A 25,146-nucleotide genomic window follows, 5' to 3' on the forward strand; every position below is an offset into this window, starting at 1 on the left:
ACAGAAGGTAACCAAAAAAGCAATAAGGGGAGAAAATATGAAATGTGAAGGGAAGCTAGCCAATAATATAAAAGAGGGTACCAATAGTTTTGTACAGATATATAAAGATTAAAAGAGAGGCTAGAGTGGACATTGGACCATTGGAAAATGATGCTGGGGAAGAAATTGATGGGGAACAAAGAAATGGCAGAAGACTGAATACATTTTTTTGCATCAATCTTCACAGTGGAAGACACCAGAAATGTGTGAGAAATTCGAGAGAGTCAGGGGGAAGATGTGAATGCAGTCACTATTGTTGAGGAGAAGGTGTTTGGGAAGCTGAGCGGTCTGAAGGTGGAATAGTCACCTGGACCAAATGGACCACACCCCAGGGTTCTGAAAAAGATAGCTTTTGAGATTGTGGAGGCATTACTTGTGATCTTTCAAGAATTACAAGAGTCAGGAATGGTTCCAGAGGACTGGAAAATCACAACCCCACTGTTTAAGAAGGGAGCAAGTCAAAAGAAAGGAAATTATAAGCCACTTCGTCTGAGTTCTGTGGATGATGAAGTGTTAGTCTATTATTAAGGATGAGGTTTTGGGGTTCTTGGATGCACTTGTTAGGCCAAAGTCAGAAAAGGTTTGTTGAGGAGAGATGTTACCTGACAAATCTGTTAAGGTTTTCCGAGGAGGTAACAAACAGGATAGACAAAGAAGTCAGTAGATGTTGTTGACTTGGAATTTCAGAAGGCCTTTTATAAGGTGCCGCACAAGAGGGGCTAGTGTACAAGATAGGAGCCCATGGTATTAGAGGCAAGGTATTAGCATGGTTAGAAGGTTAGCTGGCTGGTCGAAGGCGAAGAGTGAGAATAAAGGGGGCCTTTTCTGGTTGGCGGTCAGTGACTATTGGTGTTCTACAGGGGTTGGTGCTGGGTCCGCTACATTTTGCATTGTATATTAATGATCTGGTTGAGGGAATTGATGACTTTGTGGCAAAGTTTGGGGTACAAAAATAGTTGAAGGGGCATGTAGTGTTGAGAAAGTAAGGTAGCTGCAGAAGGACTTGGACCGGTTGACAGGTTGGGCAAAGAAATGGCAAATGGAATACAGCGTAGCAAAGTATGGTGGAAGGGAGAATGCCGTAGACTGCTTTCTAAATGGGGAGAGGATTCAGAAATCAGAGGTTCACAGGGACTTGGAAGTGCTAGTGCAGGAAGTACTAGTGCAGGTTGAGTCAGCGGTAAGTAATGCAAATGCAATGCTAGCATTCGTTTCAAGGGACTAGAATGTCAAAGCCAAAATGAAATGCTAAGGCCTTATCAGCGCTGGTGAAGTCACATTTGGAATAATCTGAGCAGTTTTGGGCCTCGTTTCTGAGGAAGGATGTGCTGGCATTGGATAGGGTCCAGAGAAATTGTACGAGAATTATTCTGGGGATGACTATGATGAAGACTATCTACAACTACCTTCGACTACCCTCGATTACCCACGACTAACATGCTGACCTACTACGACTAAACCTACGAGTAAAAAAAAGTATTGATTTTTTACATGCCGACCTTTCTTTACTCGCGGGCATTGTTTAACATATTGAAAAAAACGCCCCGACCTAGCCGAGGCCTCGAGTACGCGGAGACCACTCTCGAGCATGAAAGAGAGTTACGAAGACCCCCTACAACCTCGTGTCGACCATGCTGCGAGTACGAGTCGAGGGCAAACTCGCCAGAACTCGCGGATTAGGTCGTCCAAGCGGTACAGGCCCTTTAACAGAAGACCAGAAGGGTTTGCGGGATTTCAGGGGCAGATTGTTCAAGTCAGCATGGATGGAAAGGTCAGGGTTAGCCGCGATGGTGCACCAATCTTTCAACATCCTCTCCCTTCTGCGTATGCTGGGAGGGGCGATATGAGAGAGGACAGGGAGCCACTGCAAAAGTGTTGACTTAAGCGTCCCTGTGATGGCCCACATTGCAGAGTTAAGGACAGTGTCAACTCGTTTGATGTGGCAGCTATTAGCCCAAGCTGTTGAGCAAAACTCGGCTGTTGAGTAGACTAGGGCTAAGCTAGCGGTACGGAGGGTGAGTGCATTGGATCCCCAGCTGTTGCCTGCAAGTTTCCTGATGATGTTGACCCTTTCTTTCAGTATCAGCCACCCTCTTCAGGTGTTCACGATAGGTGAGGGTGCGATCCAGGGTGACTCCGAGGTACTTGGGGAATTCTTCATTCTTCACCGGCTTACCACAAAAGGGCACTCGGAGCTTTGCATTGACGAGCTGATTGCTGAGGTGAAAGGCAGTGACAGTTGTCTTAGATGGGTGAGGGCGAAGTCGCTAGAAGGTGAAGTACTCCTCCATCCCCTTCAAGTCTTGAGTTAGCACTCTGCTGATATCCTCAAGGGCAGCTCCCTGGTAGGCAGCTCCAGCCACCCATCTGCACTATACTATTTCATTATTTCATTACTTCATCTCTTTTAGTCATTCTATCTCTCTGTCTCTCTTTCATTTCACCTCTCCCTTACTCCTCTCCCCACAGCACTTCTCTCCCACACTCTTCTCCCCACTGCAGAATGGCGGCAGGCGCGGGCACACCGCGACGCCCTGTGTCTCCCTTTCAAGGGAGGTGCTAAAAATGCATTTCGTTGTCTCTGTACTGTACACTGACAATGACAATAAATTGAATCATTTCATTTTTTCATTTCATTTCATATCTCCCTCACTGCTCTCCCCCACTCCATCTCTCCTTCACTCCCCTACTCCACCCTCTCTCCCTCACTCCTCCCCCACTCTGTCAATGTGGTACCGTTACCACTTCACTGTGCATCAGGTTTCTGAGACCTATAGAATGTTTCAAAAGGAATATGAGCTGCATGTGACATAGTGAAACTCCTGGTAGCATTCCCTGAAATATCGAAGGTTGATGATGAATTGGTCAGAGTAGAGTTGGAGAGAGATAATTCACAATGTTTGATTAATCAGGAGGAAGACAAAGTATTGATGTGGCAGGGTCTACAGGATCATAAAGCTGTTCATCAACTATCTACAAATAGGCACATTGGTTGGAAATGATGAGTTGGACCAAAGGGCCTGTATCTGTGCTGCATGACTCTATGACACATATTCAAAATAAACTATGGCTCTGGAATCAAGATATTTTGCAAAAGCGAGTTAAAACTTGGAATGGCCGGGTTCTCTCAACAATCCTGTAGACCCTGCCACATCAACACTTCGTCTTCCTCCTGATTAATCAAACATTGTGAATTATCATTGGCTGCCCTCCTGGGGCAACGTGGTGGAGAAGGATTCAATGGTGGGGAGTCTGGTCTGTGTGATTGACAGGGTGGTTGATCTATAACTCTCTGCAATTTCCTGTGGTCTTGGGCTAGAGGTGTTCCAAACAAAGCTGTGATGAAGCTCAATAGTATGCTTTCTATGCTGCATCTGTAGAAGTTGGTAAGAGTCTTTCACGACATGCCAAATTTCCTTAGTCTTCTGAGGAAGGTGTTGGTGGGCTTTTTGGCCTTATCTTCAATATGGTTGGTCCAGTACAGATTGTTGGTGATATTTATACCTAGGAACTTGAAGCCCTCAACCAACCATCTCCACCGGCACCATTGATACTGTTTGGAATATGTACTCCACCACGTTTTCTAAAGTTACTAACTGAAGGGACCAGTGTGGCTGTATGTATCACACACATCGTTCACTTACAGCAGTGTGCAAGTAACCTCATGATTTGCATACATTGGCCTTCAGGAAGCCTTCTAAAAGAGCACAACCTGGAATTTGGCTTTCCACCAAGCCTGCCGTCCGATTCCAGCTAGGACCAGTGTAGGAATGGGGCATCGCCCCAGTTCAACCATGACACTGGTGTGAGGCAAGTCTATACCTCAATGCCAGCCGGCCAGCTTTAACTTGTCTCCCCACCCCCTACTGATTGCATCAAGGATGATGTCAGCTGAAGTCAACATTCACAGCGTGAAGCATACACCCTAGGTTCGACCCATGATGTATGGTTGAAGTAAATCAGGTCATTATTTTCTCATTGCGACATACTCTGAGCCAGCCCCAGTATGTTATTGATGACTTGCTGCCTGTGTTTGTGACATCACCCACAGCCCTGGGTTTGCTGCCCCTGCTGCCCCTGCTGCCCACTGCCAGTCAGAATAGTCTGATCGCAAGCAGCTTACTGAGGATCTTCTCAGGGGAGAGTACAGTAACCAACCCAAGAGCCAGCTGATCATGGGTAAGAATGTGCTTCAAAGCTGCTTCTTTCATTGTGATACATGTCCGAATTCTAGACCAATTTAAGAATGAGAATGAACTCAGTGGCTGAGGATGTGGGCGTGAGGTGGGGGTTTTGGCATCTGATGAGTTTGGTGAGCATTTAGCCCATGTGCACTCAATGTAATAGGGCCTGCACTGTTAATGGCTAAATGGAGGCCGGGAGGGGAAAGAGGAGAAGGTAGACCCCTACTCACAGATTATCCCTTGGGAATATACTGGGATCCATCCATGCGCAGGCGTATTTCAGAGGAGTGGTGTATAAGGTGGATGACGTCTTTAGTAGCCATGGCAACTGCGGCCAGCCAGCGTCTGTGCTAGAGCTGCCTCCTCCACCCTGACATTCAGAGCAGCCACAGATGGTCCACTTACTCACATCCTCTCACAGTTGCTTAATGCAGCTTCCCACTTTCACCTCTGCTCCTTTTGCCAGTCATATCATGCATATATAGTTTTCCATCTTGCTCTATTGTTCTCCACTGAATGAAAGCCCCTTAGGCATGTGAGAATATCAGGCATGTCCAGGAGGAACTTCTACAAATTCACCATAGAAAATATTCTGAGGAGATGCATCTCAGACTGAAATGGCACCTGCTCTGTTCTTGACCACTAGAACCCCCAGGGAGAGCTGAACTCAGCCCAGTTCATCATAGGCTTGTCATTTCACTCCATCCAGTCCACCTTTATGGTGTGTTGCATCAGGAATGCTGGAAATAGTGTTCAGGGTGCCTGTCATCCTGGCCATTCCCTTTTCACTCTTCGACCTTCCAGTAAAGATACAGGAGCTTGAAGTCCAGACTAAGGAACAGGTTCTTCCCCACTGCTCTCAAACCCCTGAACCAATCAACCTCTTTCTAACCCCCTTCCCCGAGGAGCTGCTGCATACTGTTACTCATAACTGTATCTCATTTAGTCATTCCGTTATTGTACTTTAACATTGGTTTGCACTGCTTCTGAATGCACTACAGTCTTGCACCATTCTGCTGTTTTGCACTCATCCTTGTGCTTACCATTGTATTTATCATTACTCTATGTACACACTTTACTCTCTGAACTTCACATCAAGAAGGAATTTTATTGCGCCCTGATGTATGTGCAATAAACTAATCTGAATCTAATTTTATCCCTTGGACCATTGCAATCAGTGTGTGTGTGTGTGTGTGTGTGTGTGTGTGTGTGTGTGTGTGTGTGTATGTGTGTGTGTGTGTGTGTGTGTCACACACTCGCTGACAGATTCCACAGATGGCAACGATCAATGTCAAGGTCAGCACATAAGCACAGCCTTCCTATCCTTCCTTTTCCAGCCACTCCCTTGCTTCCAATGCAAGACAACTGCCTTCAAAATAGGACATGGCATAGTCTTGACCCAAGGTTTCAAATAGGTGCCAGTGTCAAGTTGGCAGTTTCAGCTAACATATTGGCTATCTTGCGCAGAAGTGCGGAACAGACTGGAGGTCAGGTACCACGATCACTGACCCCTCTCTCTTAGCACTGCATGAATTATCGAGCCGAGGGGCTGGTTTACCCTGCCACACTCGACATGTATCAGCTTTATGCCAGCCAAGACTTCCACATCCAGACACAGTGCTGGTGTAATTCAGAGGATAGACATCGACTACGGAGAACATGGCGCAGGTGATGTTTCACATTGGGACCCTTCTTCAGACTAATTAGATTGTTTGAAGAAGAGTCCCAACCCAAAACATCACCTATCTATGTTCTCTATAGATGCAGCCCGACTCATTGCCATGCTCCAACATTGCGTCTCTTTTTTCATAAACAAGCAGTTGTAGTTCCTTGTTTCTACATGTTACCACATCCAGAGTAGCATTTGTCAGGTATCACAAACCTTAACTGAAAAGTTACATTAGACTAAGTTGTTCATTATTTTTCTTTATTTCTTTGGCAAGACCTTTAAGAGCATGCTGCTGATTTATAGAATAGTGGTTAGGCCACATTTGAATTATTATGCAGTTCTAATCACACCATCAATGGAAGTATATGGAGGCTTTGAAGAAGGTTACCAGAATGCCACCTGGATTATAGGGTTTTAGCTAAAAGAGAGGTTGGACAAGCTTGGGTTGTTTTCTCTGGTGCATTGCAGGCTGAGGGGGAGACCTGATAGAAGTATATAAAAATTATGAGAAAAATTAACGATGGCAGACAATCTGAAGTCAAGGAAGAAATATATTTTTTTAAACTGGAGAGAAGGTGAGAGGGGCAAAGTTTAAAGGAGATATGAGGGGCAAGCATATTTACACAGAAATTGGTGGATTCCTGGAACACGCTGACAAGGGTGGTGCGGAGCCATACAAGCACATGGATTAGCAAAGAATGGACGGATATGGATCACGTGCAAGAGATTAGTCTAACTTGGTATCATGTTCAGCATGGACATTGTAGACAAAGGTCTTGTTACTGTGCTGTTCTATGTTGAATGTATATTTGTTTCTTTGGAATCATACAATGTGTTCATCATTGGGGAGCTCACCCAGGGGCACATGTTTCTGTCCCAGGGACATTCATGGGCTCCAGCTTCCATCCATCCATTGGGGTTTCTCCCTAGGACACTGACTAGCCTGCAGCAAGCAGATGAGGCATTTTTGTTTTACCAGTGATGATGTCACAAAGAGAGTGGGAAAGTAAACTATGAGGACATGAGGCAGCTACAGGGAGATATCGATAGGTGAGGTGAGTGAGCAAGGAGCCAGCAAAGGGAATTTAACATGGGAAAACTTGATGATAAATGATGATTAAAAAAAAAGCATTTTATGTAAATGTGAGAGATCGCAGATCTCTGAACTGTGAGTGTCCTAGTGAATGATTCACAAAATGCTGGACTGCAGATACACTAATTCATTAAGAAAGCTAGCAAAATGCTATTGGCTATTTTAAAGTGCCAGGGGGCAAGAGTGTCTCATTGAGAAAGGTTGGGCAGCCTGGCTTGTATCTGCTGTGGTTTAGCAGAGTGAGAGGAGACTTGATTGACACTAACAGATATGGAGAGGGTGTTTCTGCTTGTAAGAGAACCTAGAACTAGAGGTAGACACAAATGCTGGAGTAACTCAGCGGGTCAGGCAGCATCTCCGGAGAAAAGGAATAGGTGATGTTTCAGGTCGGACCCCTTCTTCAGACGGGGTCACCTATTCCTTTTCTTCAGTGTCTATCTTCATTATAAACCAGCATCTGCAGTTCTTCCCCTACACACCAGAACTGGAGGTCACGGTTTAAAGGCAGCATGGTCAGCTAGTTAAGATGAAGGTAAGCCAAAGGGTCCTGAATCTTTGGAACTTCCTTCCTCAAATTGCAATGGAAGCAGAGTCTCTGAATACTTTCAGGCCAGGTCAGGTTTCACTGTACCTGAATTGGTGCATGTGACAATTGAATCTTGATTAATTCTTGATAAGCAAAGAAATGAAAGGTTAGATGGAAATGTGAAGTTGAAGTTACAATCAAATCTTATTAAGTGGTGAAGCAGGCATGAATGGGCAGCGTGGCCTACTCCTAGAACCAAGAGTGTTACATTGCCATGTGTGCTGGTAACAAAACAATTAAATTCTTACTTACTGCAGCTTTGCATGCCTAATAACACAAAAATACAACAAATAAATGTAGAATAAAGAATTGTACAGTATATTATTAGTGATGCTGGGTAACCAGATCATAATAGTGCAGATCAAGAAAGTAGTGCAACATATATAACGTCCACAGTATTTTGGTGGTGAAGTAGATTGTGTTTAGGATTGTCCACGGTGGTTCAAGAGCCTGATGGTTCATGGAAATAAACTGTCCTGGAACCTGCAGATAACGGTTCTCAGGCTCCTGTACCTTTTTCCCAATTGTAACAGTGAGATGAGATGAGAGCATGGCTAGGGTGGTGTGGGTCTTGAATGAAATTGGCTGCCTTCTCGAGGCAACATTTCTTGTAGATCCCATTGATGGTGTGGACAGGGCAATGTCCACCACTTTCTTTAGTCTCCTTTGTTTTTGGCCGTTCGAGTTCCTGAACCAGGCCGTGTTGCAACTAATCAGTATGCTCTCTACCGTACACATGTAGAAATTCAATAGAGTATTTGAAGACATACCAAATCTCCAAACTTAGAGGACAAAGTGTTTATGTAGGTATGTTACAAAACCTACCTGAATCGTCATTGGGAATCTGCCCTCAGCCATGTCGGCGATTTTGGCGCTGTTTGGAGGGGGCGGGTTTAAAACGCGATTTTTTACTAGGCTGTACTAATCGCACATGTTCAGCCTAGTAAATCATTAACGAAAAATCGCTGCAAGACCCGGTCGCAAAAGGTATTATTAGTTTTATAGGCCTCGATAATATAGTTATAATAGTTTTAAAATTACTCTCTGATTTCGCAACCTCTCGCAGCCCCAGGGTTTTATAAAGCAAACAATTAAAGGTATGTACCTTATTTTTACATTAAATGGGGCATATATATAACCCTGTATATCAAGTTATCTATAACGAATAGTTCATTTTGGGCTTTTTATATCCCGCAGTATTTTTCTCGGCATTTGAGGGCACTAATCCAGCGCGATGTCAACGTTCTAAACCAGCGCGTTCCACATGAACCCACTAGAAAGCCGATTTAAATGGGCATTTATTTACAGCAATTGAACATTAAATTCCTTCCATTTGGCCTATAAATTAATGTAAATTAGATATAAAAATCATGTTATATTGTGAATTATTTGTGAATAATCTTTGGACACTTAGGCTATTTAAAAATGTTAATCTTTCCTTAAGAAATGGGCGTTTGACTATCCAAGATCACAGCTTTTTTGTAATGTCCATTGAAAATCAATAGGGAACAAGATGCTAATTTCCGAGTATGAAAATGGTCATAACTTTTTTAATACTTGAGATATGAAAGTGAATTTGGTGTCAAATAGTAAGATTAAATGAGAACTTACCAGTTTGAAGTTTGATCTGTATTTTATGAGGAGTTACGATGAGGGATTACGTGAAGAAGCCCGCCCCAGGACGCATTGCGGCATACTTCAAAGCAGCGGTGTGGAATCACAGATAGACACAAGATTTGAAGTAACATAGTAAAGAATAAAGAGACATCAATTTATCAGTTTGATCCATGTAATGAGGGTGGGAGCGGAGGGCACGTAATCCCTCATCGTAACTCCTCATAAAATACAGATCAAACTTCAAACTGGTAAGTTCTCGTTTAATCTTACTATTTTACTTCGGAGTCACGTGAGTGATTCCGTGAAGATTTCAAAGCTCTGTGATTTCAAACCGTGTAACAGTTATTACTACACTCACTGCCGAAGTCTTTGAGGGAGGAAGTGTGTTATCGTAACCAACCAATGATTCTGTTTATAGAAAAACAATGGTATTTTTACAACAACACTGAAGAAATTTAAATGCTCCCCTTGGCTAATTTGAATATTTGCAGATTGGAATCTTTCCTGCAAATAAAAAACAGGTTTTGTCAACAGTTTATAATAAATTATTTCTCTGAACGTTTTACCCCCACTATTCTGCTGGAGCCAGGATGTGGTTTACAGGCACGTCCATTCTTTTGCCATTGACGTGGAAGCTTCTCCTGTGGGATGACAACTTTGACATGTTAGTTTTATCCCAGGAGCTTTAACCTGCTTGAGCCATTTCAAAAAAGGCTTGTTACCCGACCACAAGGTTTTTTGTGACCAACCCACAAGGCTTTTCATCTCCCTCGCATAATTAGGTTGTGTCTATGTAAGGTAATAGGGTCTTGGTACATTACCGTGTTTTCTGGCGGGTAAGCCCGGGTTTTATGACTGGATAAGGTGTTCCTGGTCTGGTTTGACCATTCCCTGGACAAATGATAGAGATCTGGTCTGAAGCTGTGAGCATGGTGTCCAGTTGAAATAGGAGTAGTGACTGGACCCTCTGTGCTGCTCCGTGTGCCTTCAACATATGTTTTTAGTGCATAGAAGGTTCAGGTTTAGGGCTCTGGCTGGTGGGTATCCCCTGAAGTATGGTTAACCATTGTGACATCCCATATATGGGTGTACCTGGTCTAGGGTTTTAGAGTTTTAATACCCTTCAAATTTACCACCAGCCAGTGACCCCATACCTGTTGTCCTGTAGCTGTTTTGAAAAAGAACAGTCAGGGCAATTCTAGCTGTGTTGATGGTACTGTAGCCGAATCCTTCATCGTGATGAAGGTTCTCCAGGAATTCCAGTTTGTAGTACCTGTATCGGATGAGTAGGGTTTCCCTGTATCCTTGCAGCACTTCTCTTGATGCTGGACAAGTGTTGTAGTCCAGTGGATGTTCAAAAGGATGCTGACATGGTGTCGATTGTTCAGTATAACAATCCCAGTCCCAGAGGCTTGCGCAGAATCTGCAGCTCAGGAGCTTATTTTCTCATGGCACAGTTGATTTGTGCCCGGCTCCGATTGTTAATAATTCTGGGTACTGGAAAACACCATCCAAGTTCCAACAACCATGTCATGGCGTAAGTGAAACAATGGCTGCGTAAGTCCGTCAGGTACTGTCAAATACCTGAAGCAGAATCCTTTTGTACTGTGCGTTGTTCTCGATTGGTGAGGCAGAAGGGAAAAAATACATAAAATTAATTTCACCAATGCAGCGTGAACGCATTTGTCTATCAATATTATAAATACATTGTTGAATGACAACATGACCTATAGGTCAGAAAAGTTAATATATATAGCTGACAAGCTTTCTGCTGGAAATTTTTTGTTTTTTTTTTTTTTTTTAATGAGGATTCCACTGCCCCAGGGTCTGGTTTCCCCCGCGACATACATAGGACATCCCCGAACACCTGGTGATATAGCATTGATGCAAATAATTGATATCAGATTCACATTCCATTTTAATTGTCATTGTCAGTGTGCAGTACAGAGACAATGAAATGCATTCATATCTGTTGCATCATATGGCTTGATAGTTTTGTGAAAACTTTATATGAAAACATCTAATTGATGTTGTCCTTAATATTATGTGACCTGGTGTCTGTCACTGTATTTTGCTTACCGGGCAGGTAAGTTGTTGATAGTCCAATACCTCTATGGATATACCATTGCCAAATTGTTTTGACCAACTTGTCATATGATACCGACTTTATGCTGCCATATGGTTAATATAGGCCACCTCCATAGTGTAGTCTATTTATACCCATACATGCAAGTGCTTAAAACTCATAAATTTCACCCGAACATTTTTTAGATAATTAATGCCCAGTATAAGTGGTAACCCCACTGTCTTTCTGATATTATTTCAGTGGGTAACTTCATGAGATGCTCAATGACAACCTATATGTTGTTTTTGATACTAACATCTGAATCATGTAGACAGAAATGGTACCATTTTTTCCCCCCAATTACTCTGTTATTTGTCGAGTAGTTGGTAGTTTGACCATTAATTTGTTGCTTGTTTGTGCCAATTCAACTATGTTGTCTCTTGGCAACATTATAGTTACGTGGACTGAATTAATATGAAAGCCAAGATAGTCCAAGAAAGCGCTCTATATGCTGGTAGGAACCAGACCCACCTACCTCCATGGTTATTGGCGGTTTTGTGTTTTCTGTTTTCTGAGTGCTTTTGTTCTGAGGACGTGCTGGCGACGTTGGGGGGAGGCGTATTTTCCAGGGGGTCCGCGGCGGGCCCTGATCTAAAAGATCTTTGGGGATAGTGCGGCCCCATGCGTTCACCAGTCCCATATTCTTGACATCGACTGGTGGATGCCGTGAGGTGCTGCTGCTTGGGTATCGGAAGTCATGGTTTGCTCGTCCCGGGGCCTGCCCTCATGATGCCGAAGGTTTTTGATGCCTCTTCCATCTCCTTCAGCTTTTTGCTCAAGCCTGCAATTTTTTGAGATTGAGGGCAGGTGTTATATTTCCCTTCTGAGATTGTTTAGTTCGAACTGTGTGGTACACCTTAATACCAGCACTTTCTGGTGGTATGTGTTCATCTCGTTATCTCCACAGAACGAGCATAGACTGTGATAGCTGACGTCAGGAGTCTTCGGATCCGCTGTAGCTTGAGTTTTTATGCCCGCATAAGGGCCCCCACAATCGCAGATTTTGCTGTTTGAGGCTTATTCCCCTTAAGGCCCTCACAGTTCTCTGGTGCTGTATATTCTTGCAGTTCTTCGGAGAGCACCTTTTTTAGTAGCGTTTTGTGCTGGCTGCCATTGTTCTGGCTCCGGCGGTGCTCCAGCCCGCGGGGTTGCTACGAAGCGGTCCACCATACCCAACAGCTGTTCCTGATCCTGCACCTCATGCATACTCCCGATTTTGTCCGCCTGCCCCATTTGCAGACCAGCCCTGCCCTGGTCACCAATGCTAGCCTCCTGCTCCAACCCGTGGTATGAGGGTAGCAAAGGGCAGTGCCTTACACGACACTATGGAGGAGGTGCCTGTCCTGTCTCGCCAGGAGCGCTGCTGTTCCCGGTGGACCTTCTCCTCCAGGAGCTGCTAAGTGCAGCTCAGGCGGCTGTCTCTCTCTGCTTTGGTAGAGACATGTCCCCCTCCGACGAGTCGGAGATGACCGGCCGTTTGGCTTCCTGGCCGCTTTCCCAGTCCGCCGTGCAGGCTCTGGCGAGACTGGCTTGGCTCGGTCTCAGGGATAGCGAAAAACGCTCTGCGAGCGACGCTGCCGCCGGTTGCTGCCCCGCTGGTAGAGTTGGAGCGGGGCAGTTCCTCTTTGCGAGTTTTTGCGTTGTGTTCCTGAAATCTGTAATAAAACACAACTGCAAACTCACCTTTGCAACGCCCAAGAGCCGCTCCTGCAGCTCAGGCGGCTGTCTCTCCCCCTCCTGGGTGGAGAGACGTCCCAGTCCGATGTTGGCTCCACCGCCGGGTTTTACACACATCGAGCCCGCTGCTCAGGCATTAGCGGGCTGGCTCGGTCGCGGTGTCGGGTTTGTGGACCGCCCGCTAAGCGGTCCTACCGCCTGTTGCTGCCCAAAGACGTCCTTTCGTCGAGCAGGCAGGTGCAGCATTTCCCTCCCAGCCCGCAGCTGATGCTGACGGGCTTGGTGTAGTGTCGGGAGCAGGGCGCTGATTAGCGGTCCTCGCTCTCTCTCTCTCTCTCTGCTCTCGGGCTGCTGCTCACCTGCACTCGGGCTGCAGCGCACTCACGGCAGCACTGCACAGTGGGTCCCCTTAACGGCTCCGCAAATGTCGGAAGCCTCCTCCCGCCCGCCTGCCTGCCTCACCTGGACAGTACTCGAGGGCGAGCGAGGACTGAGGGGAACCCCAACGCAGTGCTAGCGCCATCTTCCTGCGCTCTCTGGATGTCGCCCCTGTGGAGTGTTACCGGCACCGGCACAGCTCCCATCCATGGTACGCCTCCCCTCCCGCGAACGGAAAACTCCTCGCGGAGTCCAAGGGGCCGCTTGCACGCCCTGCGGGAAAACAAGCAGACGCAAAGGGGCTGTAAAAGTAAAGGTAAGTACTTACCTAAACTTTAGTTTTTCTCGTTTCTGCGGGAACCCTGTCTCCCGCCTGCCGCTTTGCATGCCGCAACGTAATGCCGCAATGCGTCCTGGGGCGGGCTTCTTCACGGAATCACTCACGTGACTCCGAAGTAAAATTAAACTTATTGTTATGCTTTATCTGATGGGATAAATTGCAGACTTGATTTTTTAAATCTCAAAATTTTGTAACATTGCTAGTTTATGACCTTCCTTTGTGATTGCATCAAGGTGCTGGGCCTAGGTGAGATCTTTAGAGATGTGCATGCCCAGGATCTTGAAGTTGTTGATCCTCTCTACCATCTTCGAAGACAGCTTCATTGATCCTCGGTTGTCCCCTTCTGGTGAACAATCAGCTCCTTGGGTCTTGCTAATATTGAGAGCATAATTGTTATTCTGCTACTCCTGATTTGCGCAGTTGCATTTCTTACTCTCATGGACGTGCTCGTTAGTAGTTTTATGTTGTGTTAGACGTCGGTATGTCCAACAGCGCACTCAGTAAGCCGATGAAGTTGTGGCCTGCGTTGGTGGGAAGGTGAGAGTTCCCTTCCCATGTAATGCTGCATGCTGATGCCAGTGGCAGATAGTCCTGGAAGATTGGGGCTACTGCTCCGTTCCATCCTGGATGGAGTACTGCTCATGAAGCCGGCAGACCCTTGGCAGGATGGAATCAGGACGGTAAATTTCTCTGTATGGACAGGCTCCTGATAGATCTTTTGTTGAGTTTTGTGGGTTTCAGAGGAAGAGGCTCTGGTGCTGACCTGTTAATACAGGTTCCTATTGTTACTGGGAGAGTTGGAGCACCTGCAAGGTTTCTCTAGTGTGGAGGCTGTTGAGCATCAGCAACCACAGGAGTCATGGGTGGAGGAGGAATGAGCGGTACCCAACAACCAGGGGTGCAAGGATTCAAGCTTCTCTTCCCTGCAGCATCTGAGGTGTGTGCCTTGCTTTACCTGCATGCAGACGGGAGCTCATCTGTTGACTTTACATTCATCAGTCATAGAATTATACAGCATGGAAATAGGCGCCTCAGACCAACATGTCCATGCTGACCAATAGTCCTTCTTGAGCTTGTCCCATTTGCCTGCACTGCATCCCTCTAAATCTTTCCTACCCATGTACTGTTCAAATGTTTTTTACATGTTGTAATTGTACCCACCTCTACCTCTATCACAGTTTGTTCCATATGCCCACAACTCTTTGTGTAGAGAAATTGCCTTTCGTCCCCTTTAAATCTTTCCCCTCTCCATTTAACCTAGACTCTCTAGTTTTAAACTCCCCAGCCTTGCGAAAAACTGTGTGACCATTCACTCTATCTATGGCCTTCATGATATATGGTTTTATATTGCTATTCCTCACTCATCCAGTAAAACTATGACATCTAGTCTAAAGTGTTGTGATGTTTACGGAGGGTGGGTGATTTGATCAATCTGGGCTCCAAAGTTCCTTCCACACAGGTGACAGAGGTGTAGGGAATGTTGCAACCTCAGTGGTTCTTGATTTTCGAGATTCTATTTTCCAGGGGGAAATAAGTGCTTATCCAGTGTTCTATGTTTCTACAGTATGTCCCCTTACAATGCAAGCCTTCTAGTCCCATTAACAGCCTTGTGAATCTTTACTGCACCCTTTCATGCTCAGTGACTTCCTTCCTCTAGCTGGGGCGACCAGAACTGCACATATGCTGTAACTCCAGGCGGTGTCTCCACAACATTTTGTAGAGCTGTATCATCATGACATTCCAATTCTTGTACTCATTTCCTTATCTCATGAAGGCCAACTTACCATGCGCCTTCTTCACCACCTTGCTGCCACTGTCAGGGAACTATATACTTGTACTCCATGGTCCCTCTGTCCTACAATACTCCCAAGGCTTTATCATTTACTGGGTAAAACCAGGCCTGGTTTTACACAAAATACACCACTTCACACATGGCCTTGACCTTATTTGACCATGTGCCGTGCAGTGGTATCACTTCAGTGGTTGTCACTACACATTAGCTTCCTCACCACACAATGATAGCACAGGAGGTTAAGGTCAGGGGATGACCACCTAAACACTCGGCCCTCTCACTCCTGATGGCAGCAGGAAGATTTTGGAAATGAGACCTTTGGACTTGGGATCAGGGCCCGCAAGTTGACTGCACAGGACTTGACTCTGCCAGTCACCAAAGCTCTTCCCTTCCCTAAATGTCTAGCTGGACGCCAATCCCCCTGGTGAAAGTGTCTTGGTTCTCACGCCACTGCACCACTCATTAAGTCGAGCAGAAGTCATACGGCAGGCGAATGGTGCCCTTTACTAGTGCAGCATTGCTAGTGGAGTGCATGATACAGCTCTACAAGTATTATGTGCTTCCCATTTTAGAATGCTGAAGAATGGTAAACTAAGATAGCGGAAGGGACTCGCAGTGTCCCTCTGATGTACAATTTGGCAGGGTGTTCTGATGACTGGTTCTTGATACCGAGCTGGAGATAAGCAGGAGGATACGAGGAAGTAGAATGTGACAGAGGGAGTTACAGTAGAGTTACAGACTCTAGACTTAATCAGCTGAGACAGAGGATACAGCAGTAGGGAACTCGTGCAAGATCTGCCGTCCACAACCAGAGCACCATGTTCAATTCTGGACACTGGGGCAGATATGATTGCATGAGAGAAGTGCAGAGGAGAATACTGACGATACGTACTAGAGTATTATGAGGAGAGACTACCCCAGCTGAAGGTGTCTTCTTTGAAATAAAGACGGCTGAAAAGATTTGAATTGTGCAAAATTATGAGAGGCCAGGACAGGTAATTCCCTTGGCTGAGGGGTCAATAACTAGAAGAATATAGGTTTAGCAGGATTAGGCAGGTGTTAAAGAAACTTATTTTCACTCAGACGGTGCTGGGATCTTGCAAGCACTGCCTCAAGGGGTGGTTGTATCTTAGTTACAACAGACATCGTGTTGCAAAAGCAAATCAGAATGTTTTTGCATAGACTTTACCTCTGCCCCACATTCACTCAAAAATAGTGCAATGCAATTTCTAGGCGAATTGCCCTGCGATAAATCTGCTCGGGTGTCACGATTAACCCATGTTTTCAATAAGATGTTTGTGGCCATGGTATTCAGATCCAGGAATGGTGAAGTAATCTTTGCAGTGTGGAGGTGGTAGGGTGGGAGAGATCCCACAGGGAATGCTGTGTTAAACATTCTTTAGAACTGCACACACGTAGTAATCTGACCAGGTCAGTTGGCACCGTGACAACCACAGTTCTCAGAGCCAAAACACTAATCCCAGATCAGCCTTTCAAAGTATAGTACCTGCTTTAGCAGCTCAGTACTAGACACATATAACACACACACTCCAGTCTCATGCACACACATAGACACACATGTACACACACACAGGTACATGCACACAGATACACTCATAGATACATGTGAGATCAATGCCTAAACACATACACACATGAACATAAATATGCAAACATGTGAGAATGCTGTACTATCACACAAATGCAAACATACGCTAATTTTAGTTTAGAGATACAGCACAGAAACAGGCCCTTCAGCCCACTGAGTCTGCACACACCACCGATCCCTGCACATTAATGCTATCCTACACAAACTAGGGATATTTTACGATTTTACCAAGCCAATTAACCTACAAAACCAGAGCTGCCAGGGAAAACCCACGCAGGTCACGGAGAGAATGTATAAACTCCGTACAGGCAACACCCGTAGTCAGGATCGAAACCGGGTCTCTGGTGCTGTAAGGTAGCAACTCTACTGCAGTGCTACCATGCCGCCCGACCGCCTAATACATGCACTACATTTGCAAACACACCAGGCATTCACTTTTCCACAAAAAATATCATACATGAATGTACACATGCATGAACACACACATTACATACATGCACACATTACACATCCCATAACACATCTCACCATAAAGTGTCTGTTCGGGGAGTCTGGACTTGGATAAGTGTGTAAATGTAACCGTCTGAGTGCGATGAGGATTCAGGGTTGAATGGCTTGAAGTTTGACTTCCAAGTGTGGTTCTGTTGTAAACGCATTGGTTAGAATGATTATTTGTTCACTGTTGTGGAACAAACGTAAGATGGAAACAGCATGTTGAACACACACCTTCCTACTCGCATTAATGAATCAAAAGCTTTAATGCAGTCAAAAATGAATAGTGATTGCTGCTGTTCCTTACACCACTTTAGTTTAGTTTAGAGATACAGGGCGGAAACTGGCCCTTCGGCCCAAGTACTCGCCGACCAGTGATCCCCACACACAAATCGTTGCTGTTCTGGCGACTATTTACAATTATACCAAGCTAACTAACTTACAAACCTGTACATCCTTGGAGTGTGGGAGGAAACCAGAGATTGCGGAGAAAACCCACGCAGGTCACAGGGACTACAAATACTATTTTTTAGGACATTAGCAGGGTATTGCTGAGGCCTTGTTTTCATTCAGCTGTGGCAGGCCTTTCCTGCTTTATGTTGATCAATATTGGTGACCAGTGTGGCAGGAATGAATTGCTGTGGGATTGGGTCAAGGGCACTCGCTTTAAGGACAGCAGTGCTGTTGAGGAGGTCTTTGAAGAGCCTCCAGCAAGCAGTGGCTGCTTCTGGCCATTATGAGCTCACTCATTCTTGTTTCTCAGAGGAGTGGGGATCTTGGATGTTTGAACCTTAATGCCACTGAAAATCCTGGATGTGTCGTGGCTTTCAATGCTTTTCGAGATTCCTGCACTCCCTCCGTCCACCACGTGTCCTTCTGCTGCTCCTGGGACTGTGGAGTTGTTCCTTTTCCCGTGAGGAATGGTGGTGCTTCCAATCCAAATGTCATACATTTGTAGTAAATTATTTCCTCATTCTCTTCAGTGACGCCTGGTCTCTAATCATCTTGGTCCCCCTTCAATTGGACCAAGACCTTGCTCTGTAGAGCCTGTGTCGCCCCCGGGGATACGGTATCTTTTTGTTTTTTTGTTTATTTAGTTATGTTAAAGTGTGTTTTTTTTGTGTTTTTTGGCGTTTTTATGTGGGGGAAGAGGGCACGGTGCGGGGGATACCGTACTTCAGCCGCTTCCTGGTGAGGACGCGACTATTATTCGAGTCGCGTCCTCGCCCCCCCCCCCCTCCCCCCACAGCGGCCTACCTACCTGGATTGGCGCGGCCTTTCCTGCCGGGATCGACTGGAGCTCCAGCAGCGGCGGGACAGCGCTGGAACATCGCAGGGCTGGCGATGCCTTACCGGGGGTCGCCGTCTGGAGCCCGGAGTGCTGGACCTGCTGCACCAACATCATGGAGCTGCGGTTTGCGGAGCTCCCAACGCGGGCGGCGCTGATGGACAGCGCGGGGTCCTGCGACTCTGCCCGGCTCGACCTGTGGACTCGGGAGCTGCGGACTCCAGCTGCGGGAGGCGGCTGATCAGAAGGTCCGGGCCGCTGAGGAGGAGGATGTTCACCGTCGGGGTTCGGCGTCGGCGTTCCACCAGCCTGGCGTGAGGGCCTGAACATCGGGCCACCCGGGGCGGCGACTGCGGGTGCTCGGAAGGCCCCGACCACGGATGAACATGGAGGGGAGGCTGGCTGGACTATGGTGCCATCCTAACCTGGTGCCATTTATGTTATGTTGTGTCGTGGACTTTTTGTGTTTGTGCTTTTTTAAAATTTTTAAATTTTTAATTCAATTTCAATTTTATTTTTAATATGTTGTATTATTTATTTATTATTTATTTTTTATTATTTTTTTGTGATTTTTTTTATGATACTGCCTGTAAGGGAAATTCATTTCGTTGTCTCAAATTGAGACAATGACAATAAATTTGAATACAATACGAATACAATACAAAATCGCCACCTCACAATAGAAAGAACAGCACAACAGGGAACCTCCACTTTACAGTAAGCCAGGGACCTGGATCACCAGGACTGAATACCACTCTGGCCTTGTAGCTCAGGAACTCAGATACTATGACAACATCAACACCTTCAGCGAGGCACGTTGGTCAACAAGGTGGTGGGTACACCTTCTGGAGGAACACTGTCTTTGCAGAACAGGCTTCCCCATAAGGAATGAACTTCAGCACCTCCCCTTGTGGAGTAAGTGAAAGCCTCATGACAATTCAGCATGTCCCCAGCTCTGGAAGCTGCAGATGAGGCCAAGGAGGACAGCACCTCCAACCTTAAGAAAAAGTCAGGTTTATATCCTAAAGGGAATGCAACTGATTCTCATCGGCACCCTCAATGCCAGGGTGTGAGGGACACAACTCTCTGGCAAGAAAGAAGAGAAGTCCAACTCTAACCAGGGCCATCTCCTTACTGCATACTTGCAGCGTGCCTCGTCATAATGAACAACCTGTTTTGTTAGAGGGACAAGCACATGGCAACATCCCGGTCTAGGCACCAGCACTCATCGGACTGCCCTGGTTCATTTTAAGTGGCACCTGAGAAGAGATTCTGTTCTTTATCACAAATAACCAGGACTGTTTTGGTGGGGGTGACTCGGAGATCCAGGAGCTCATTAATCACACTCATACTACACATCACACAAACACTGCAAATACACATGTACATTTACACACTTGTGCAGGCGTAAATGAACCCCAAATACTAATATACACATTACACACATATGAGCACCATGTACAAACACTCAGCCTCCCTGCATACGCATAGTACATAGAATACACGTACATGTATCTACACATTGTACACGTGCATTAACAACACATTGCAAAGGCACACTACATACAAACACAGATGCTTTCAACACACAACACATACACCCACAATCCAACCAAAAACATACGCACAATCACACACTACATTCAATGCAACTCCCCCTCACTCACATAGAAACTATACACCATAAAAATATGTAAACATGGGCATACCGTGGGACAGGGGCGGAAATCGCTGTCAAAACATGGGGGGGACACACACACAATTTCTTGGTGGCCGCTGCACACACACACATACACACACGCAAGGCTTCAGCCATGGGCCCTGTGGACGGTAACATCGGGAGCTGACCTGGTTAGTAACCGACTCTGAATTCCAGCAACAGCAGCTTCGTCCGCCCGAATCGTGGGGCTTCAATCGGCCCGTTCGCGGGGCCTTTCATCGCCCGGCGGGGGCTTCAACATTGGGAACCTCGACACACCAATTTGACCGCGGGGCGGTGGAAGATCCCGCGGCCGATTTTAAGCAGCACCAGGTCAGATGATGAAAGGTCCCGCCCCTCTACTTCCTCCTCTGACCGACACCTCCCTCCTCCAATCATCGCATCTGAATCATCATGTGTCCCTCCCCCCCCCCCATCATGCCTGCTGACTGACGTCGTCTCTCGTCCAATCGGCGCCCTCGATCATCAGTCCCACCCCCATTGTCTCGCGGAAAGCAGAGATATTTAATAGATTTTTTTTCACTGAATTTCAAAATCCGGATTACAAAACATGGGGGGAGATTGTCCCCCACCTTTCAAAACATGGAGGGGACGTGTCCCCCCTGGATTTCCGCCCATGTGGGCGTGGGAGAAAGGGAAGAATGGATAGGCTTGATAGGAGCACTACATGCCGTATGCTCCTCTGTCGCTGGAAACTTGGACTCTTGCCTTCTCCAATATATTTTAATCAAAATATTTGGACTTATACATAGAGCACATTGATTAAGCAGTTTGCTAATTATACCAAAATCAACAGTCTGTTTGATGGGCTGGGGGGAGATATCAATAGACTGATTCGACTAAATAAGGTGGCAATTTAAATACTATCAATAGAAGTGAAGGAATGCATTTGGATTGCTGAAACATGCCAGGAGAATGCACTGTAAATTGCCAAGAAGTATACAGAAACATGCTCAAAAACCCTGCTGGTAACAGAACAGATAAACATGATGGTCACCAAGACAATGGGATACTCGTCATTATTGGCAGAGATAAAATACAAGGCCATGTTAGGAACTGTGCACAACGGTAGGTGTGGCCAGAGCTGGAGCACTGGACACACTTGCGGATGCCACATTACAGGAGCATGTGCCAGTACTGGAGATTGAGCAGACAAAACTTACAAAGACATTGTCAGCACTGGAAAATTCCAGGAAATTATCAGGAAAATTCACACGGTGGGGCAGTTTTCTATGGAAGAAACAGGACTAATGGGAGTTTCAATTGTTGTGCTGGAGGAGAGGGGGGAGAGGAGAAGGGGTGAGAGGAGATGGGGTGGAGAGGAGAGGGGAGAGAGAGGAGAGGGGAGGGGGGGGGAGGAGAGGGGGGGGGGAGGGGGGGGGGGGGGAAGAGGAGAGGGGGGGAAGAGGGGGGGGGGAGGAGGGGGGAGGGGAGAAGGGGGGAGGGGGAGAGGGGGGAAGAGAGGGAGAGAGGGGGGAGGGGGGGAGAGGGAGGGGGGGGAGAGGGGGGGGGGGGGGGGGGGGAGGACACACCTGCAAGCAATGTAGAACCAAAAGAGACACTTTTTGCAAACATTTTAGAACCAATAAACACTTTTTGCAAACATTTTAGAACCAATAGACACATTCTGCAAGCATTTTAGAACCACTAAGGACACGTCCATTTTAGTAGACATGTGTTCAGTGTTATTCACAGCTCAGAGAAACGTGACCGTCTGCCTTCTTCCATCTTGAAGAGACTGTGAGACACACCACTTCCTGGCTTTATAGTACCTCCCCCCTGCCGCCAGCAGGGGCAGCAGAGAGAATAGGGAATTTTGTAAAATCATTAATATCTCTGTCATTTTTCATCTACGGGAAAAATCCTCAGCACACATACGGCAGAAGGGGGCTCTGAGCAAGGTGGTCAAAAATGACGGCCGTAGGTGGCGGCGTTCTCTCGGAAATCGCAGCACAGATGGCCAAAACCGGTCAAGAACAGACTTTTAGTAATATAGATGAACGAATAAATGTACAAACACATGAATACACACACACAAATGACATAATTCATATACATATATGCATGTGCATATGTAGATTTGCAGATGAAATACACACATACATGCACACATAAAATGAGCATGCTAACACATTAATTCACTGTATCACACATTTACACTATTGCACACACATTCACTCTACTGCATAGACATTCACCATTACACACACGCACTATCGAACACACTCATGCCATTCATATACTCATACTATCACCAACTTACATTATCAACCACACTCGTGCTTTTAATGTAGCACACACACCATCACACACACTAATGCCACCACACTCATTATCACAACCACTCAAGCAAACCTGCCCATTTACACTATCAGATACTCACACTGCCACACACACTATTGTGCACACTCGCATTCTCACATGCACACATTGTCTCACACATGCAATAACATACACATATTCTCACACACACACATACTGCCACATAGACCACTATCACAGGTACTCACACTGTCATACACAGTATTACACTCTCACACTATCACACTGCTGCACATTTACTTTCACACCCACTATCAGACACTCACATGACCACATTCACACTTCCAGTGCACTATCAGACTCACACACTGTCACACACATCACCACACCCAATCACTCACATATGCAGACCATCACACACGCCCACTATCACGCACACATGTTCTCACACATTCAGACTATATAACCCACATTCTCCCACTCATATTGTTACACATATTATCCCCACATTTACCGTCACACTTACCCTATCACACACCCACACCATCACATTTTGCCACTCAGTCACACACGTTCACACTATCACGTACACATTTCCCCCCACACATGCCCTATCATACACACTTACCCTGACACACTCACTGTCACACACAGTGCCAGCCTTAAGCCGATTGGACCAATTGCTCTCAATTGGGCCCCGCACCTAAGGGGGCCCCATGCCAGAGTAATCTACTCTCGGCTCAGGTAGATTTACCCCGGGTGGAGGGGGGAGAGAGGGGTGGAGAGTAGAGGGGTGGAGGGGGAAGAAAGGGATAGACAGGGAGGGGGTGTGAGGTGGAATGGAGAAGGGGGAAGTGGGTCGTTCCCTCATGGTCCCGGGGCAGCGCTCCTGCCCCTCCAGTTGCCGAGCTTCATGCATACAGCCCCGGCTCCACCCCTCTCTCCCCGGGAAGATGCGGTGAACAATGCAGGGAGGGCCGGGCAGGCCGGGGGTTGGAGCAACGTTTACAAACCTCGGCCTCAGCTCACACCAGTCCTCCCGGACCCCGGCATCCGCTCCCGCCGCCGGTCCTCGCCCTTCCTTATCTCCTCCCCTTCTATCCCTCCCTTCCCTTCTTCCCGCCCTCCCTTCTCTCCTTCCCTCCCTCCTTCCTCTCTCTCTTTTCCCTCCCTCCCTTCTTTCTCTACTTCCTTCTCTCCTTCCTCCCTTCTCTCCCTCCCTTCTCTCCTTCCCTCCCACACACACACACATCACACACAGACAACTAACACACATACAACTAAAACACACAACTAAGTTAGGATGGGGTAGAAGCCCAAAGGGTAGGTTGGGGCTGAAGCCAAAATTGAATGTCTGGACTGGTTTTTCGCCAAAAGTTATTGGTTTTCCAGGATCTAGTTAATTTAATTTCAATTTCAGTCACTAAAACAAGTGGTATTGTAACTACCACTAAAACAAGCGGTATTGTAACTATGTGCTTTTCACAGGTGATCTACGCATTTTGTTTGTTACTTGTAGGCTTACATGTATTCAATTCAATTCAATTCAACTTTATTGTCATTGCACAGATACAAGTATGGGTACAACGAAATGCTGTTTAGCGTCAGTCCGTAGTAATAGTGCAATATAGAAATAAAAATACAGAATAAGCAAACAATGTGGACAGAGACTGGAGAAATCTATCGGCGGGACTCCGAGTTCAGCAATGTGATAGTGTTGTTGTAGAAGCTGTTCCTCATCCTACTAGTACGAGACCTGAGGCTCCTGTACCGCCTCCCTGATGGGAGGAGGGCAAACAGTCCATGGTTAGGGTGGGAGGGGTCTTTGATGATCTTCCCGGCCCGTCTCAGACACCGTTTTCGGTGGAGGGCATCCATGGCAGGGAGCGGGGCACCGATGATGTACTGAGCGGTTTTCACCACCTGTTGTAGTGCCTTCCTGTCCGCTACTGCTGTACCATACCGTGAAGCAGGTGGTCATACTAATCATAATCATTTTATATTAATTTGTAGCTTAGATCTGTTTGGTCCATTAACTCGCAGGCACTTTTTAAGCGCACGTTTTGATTACTTTCCATTCTACCATAGAGATAATAGACTTTATTTGTATTTCTATGATTCTACAGACCTTGGCTGGGAACCTGGTGCTCACCAAAACTGTTCCAATTGGGCCCCGCACCTCCTAAGGCCGGCACTGGTCACACACTATCACACAGAGGAACATTCTCGTACTCACACAATCTCATAGACCCTCACACATCATTACACACTCTCG

At 46.3% G+C, this 25,146-nt stretch overlaps 1 protein-coding gene across 12 annotated transcripts in view; it reads left to right on the forward strand.

The window, feature by feature from the left end:
• Positions 1-4,133: 4,133 nt before the first annotated feature.
• Positions 4,134-25,146, forward strand: part of LOC129706261 (F-actin-monooxygenase MICAL3-like) — a 206,920-nt gene continuing 185,907 nt past the window's right edge. For 4 of the 12 annotated variants that reach the window (XM_055650399.1, XM_055650403.1, XM_055650402.1 and 1 more), the window contains exon 1: positions 4,142-4,218. The gene's annotated coding sequence lies outside the window, so the exon portion shown is untranslated. Of the gene's footprint in view, positions 4,219-25,146 lie in introns of all 12 variants that reach the window. The other 8 variants (XM_055650401.1, XM_055650405.1, XM_055650404.1 and 5 more) reach the window with 5 other exon arrangements.

This window comes from Leucoraja erinacea, chromosome 19 (genome assembly GCF_028641065.1).
Source record: "Leucoraja erinacea ecotype New England chromosome 19, Leri_hhj_1, whole genome shotgun sequence".
Lineage (NCBI taxonomy): Eukaryota > Metazoa > Chordata > Chondrichthyes > Rajiformes > Rajidae > Leucoraja > Leucoraja erinaceus.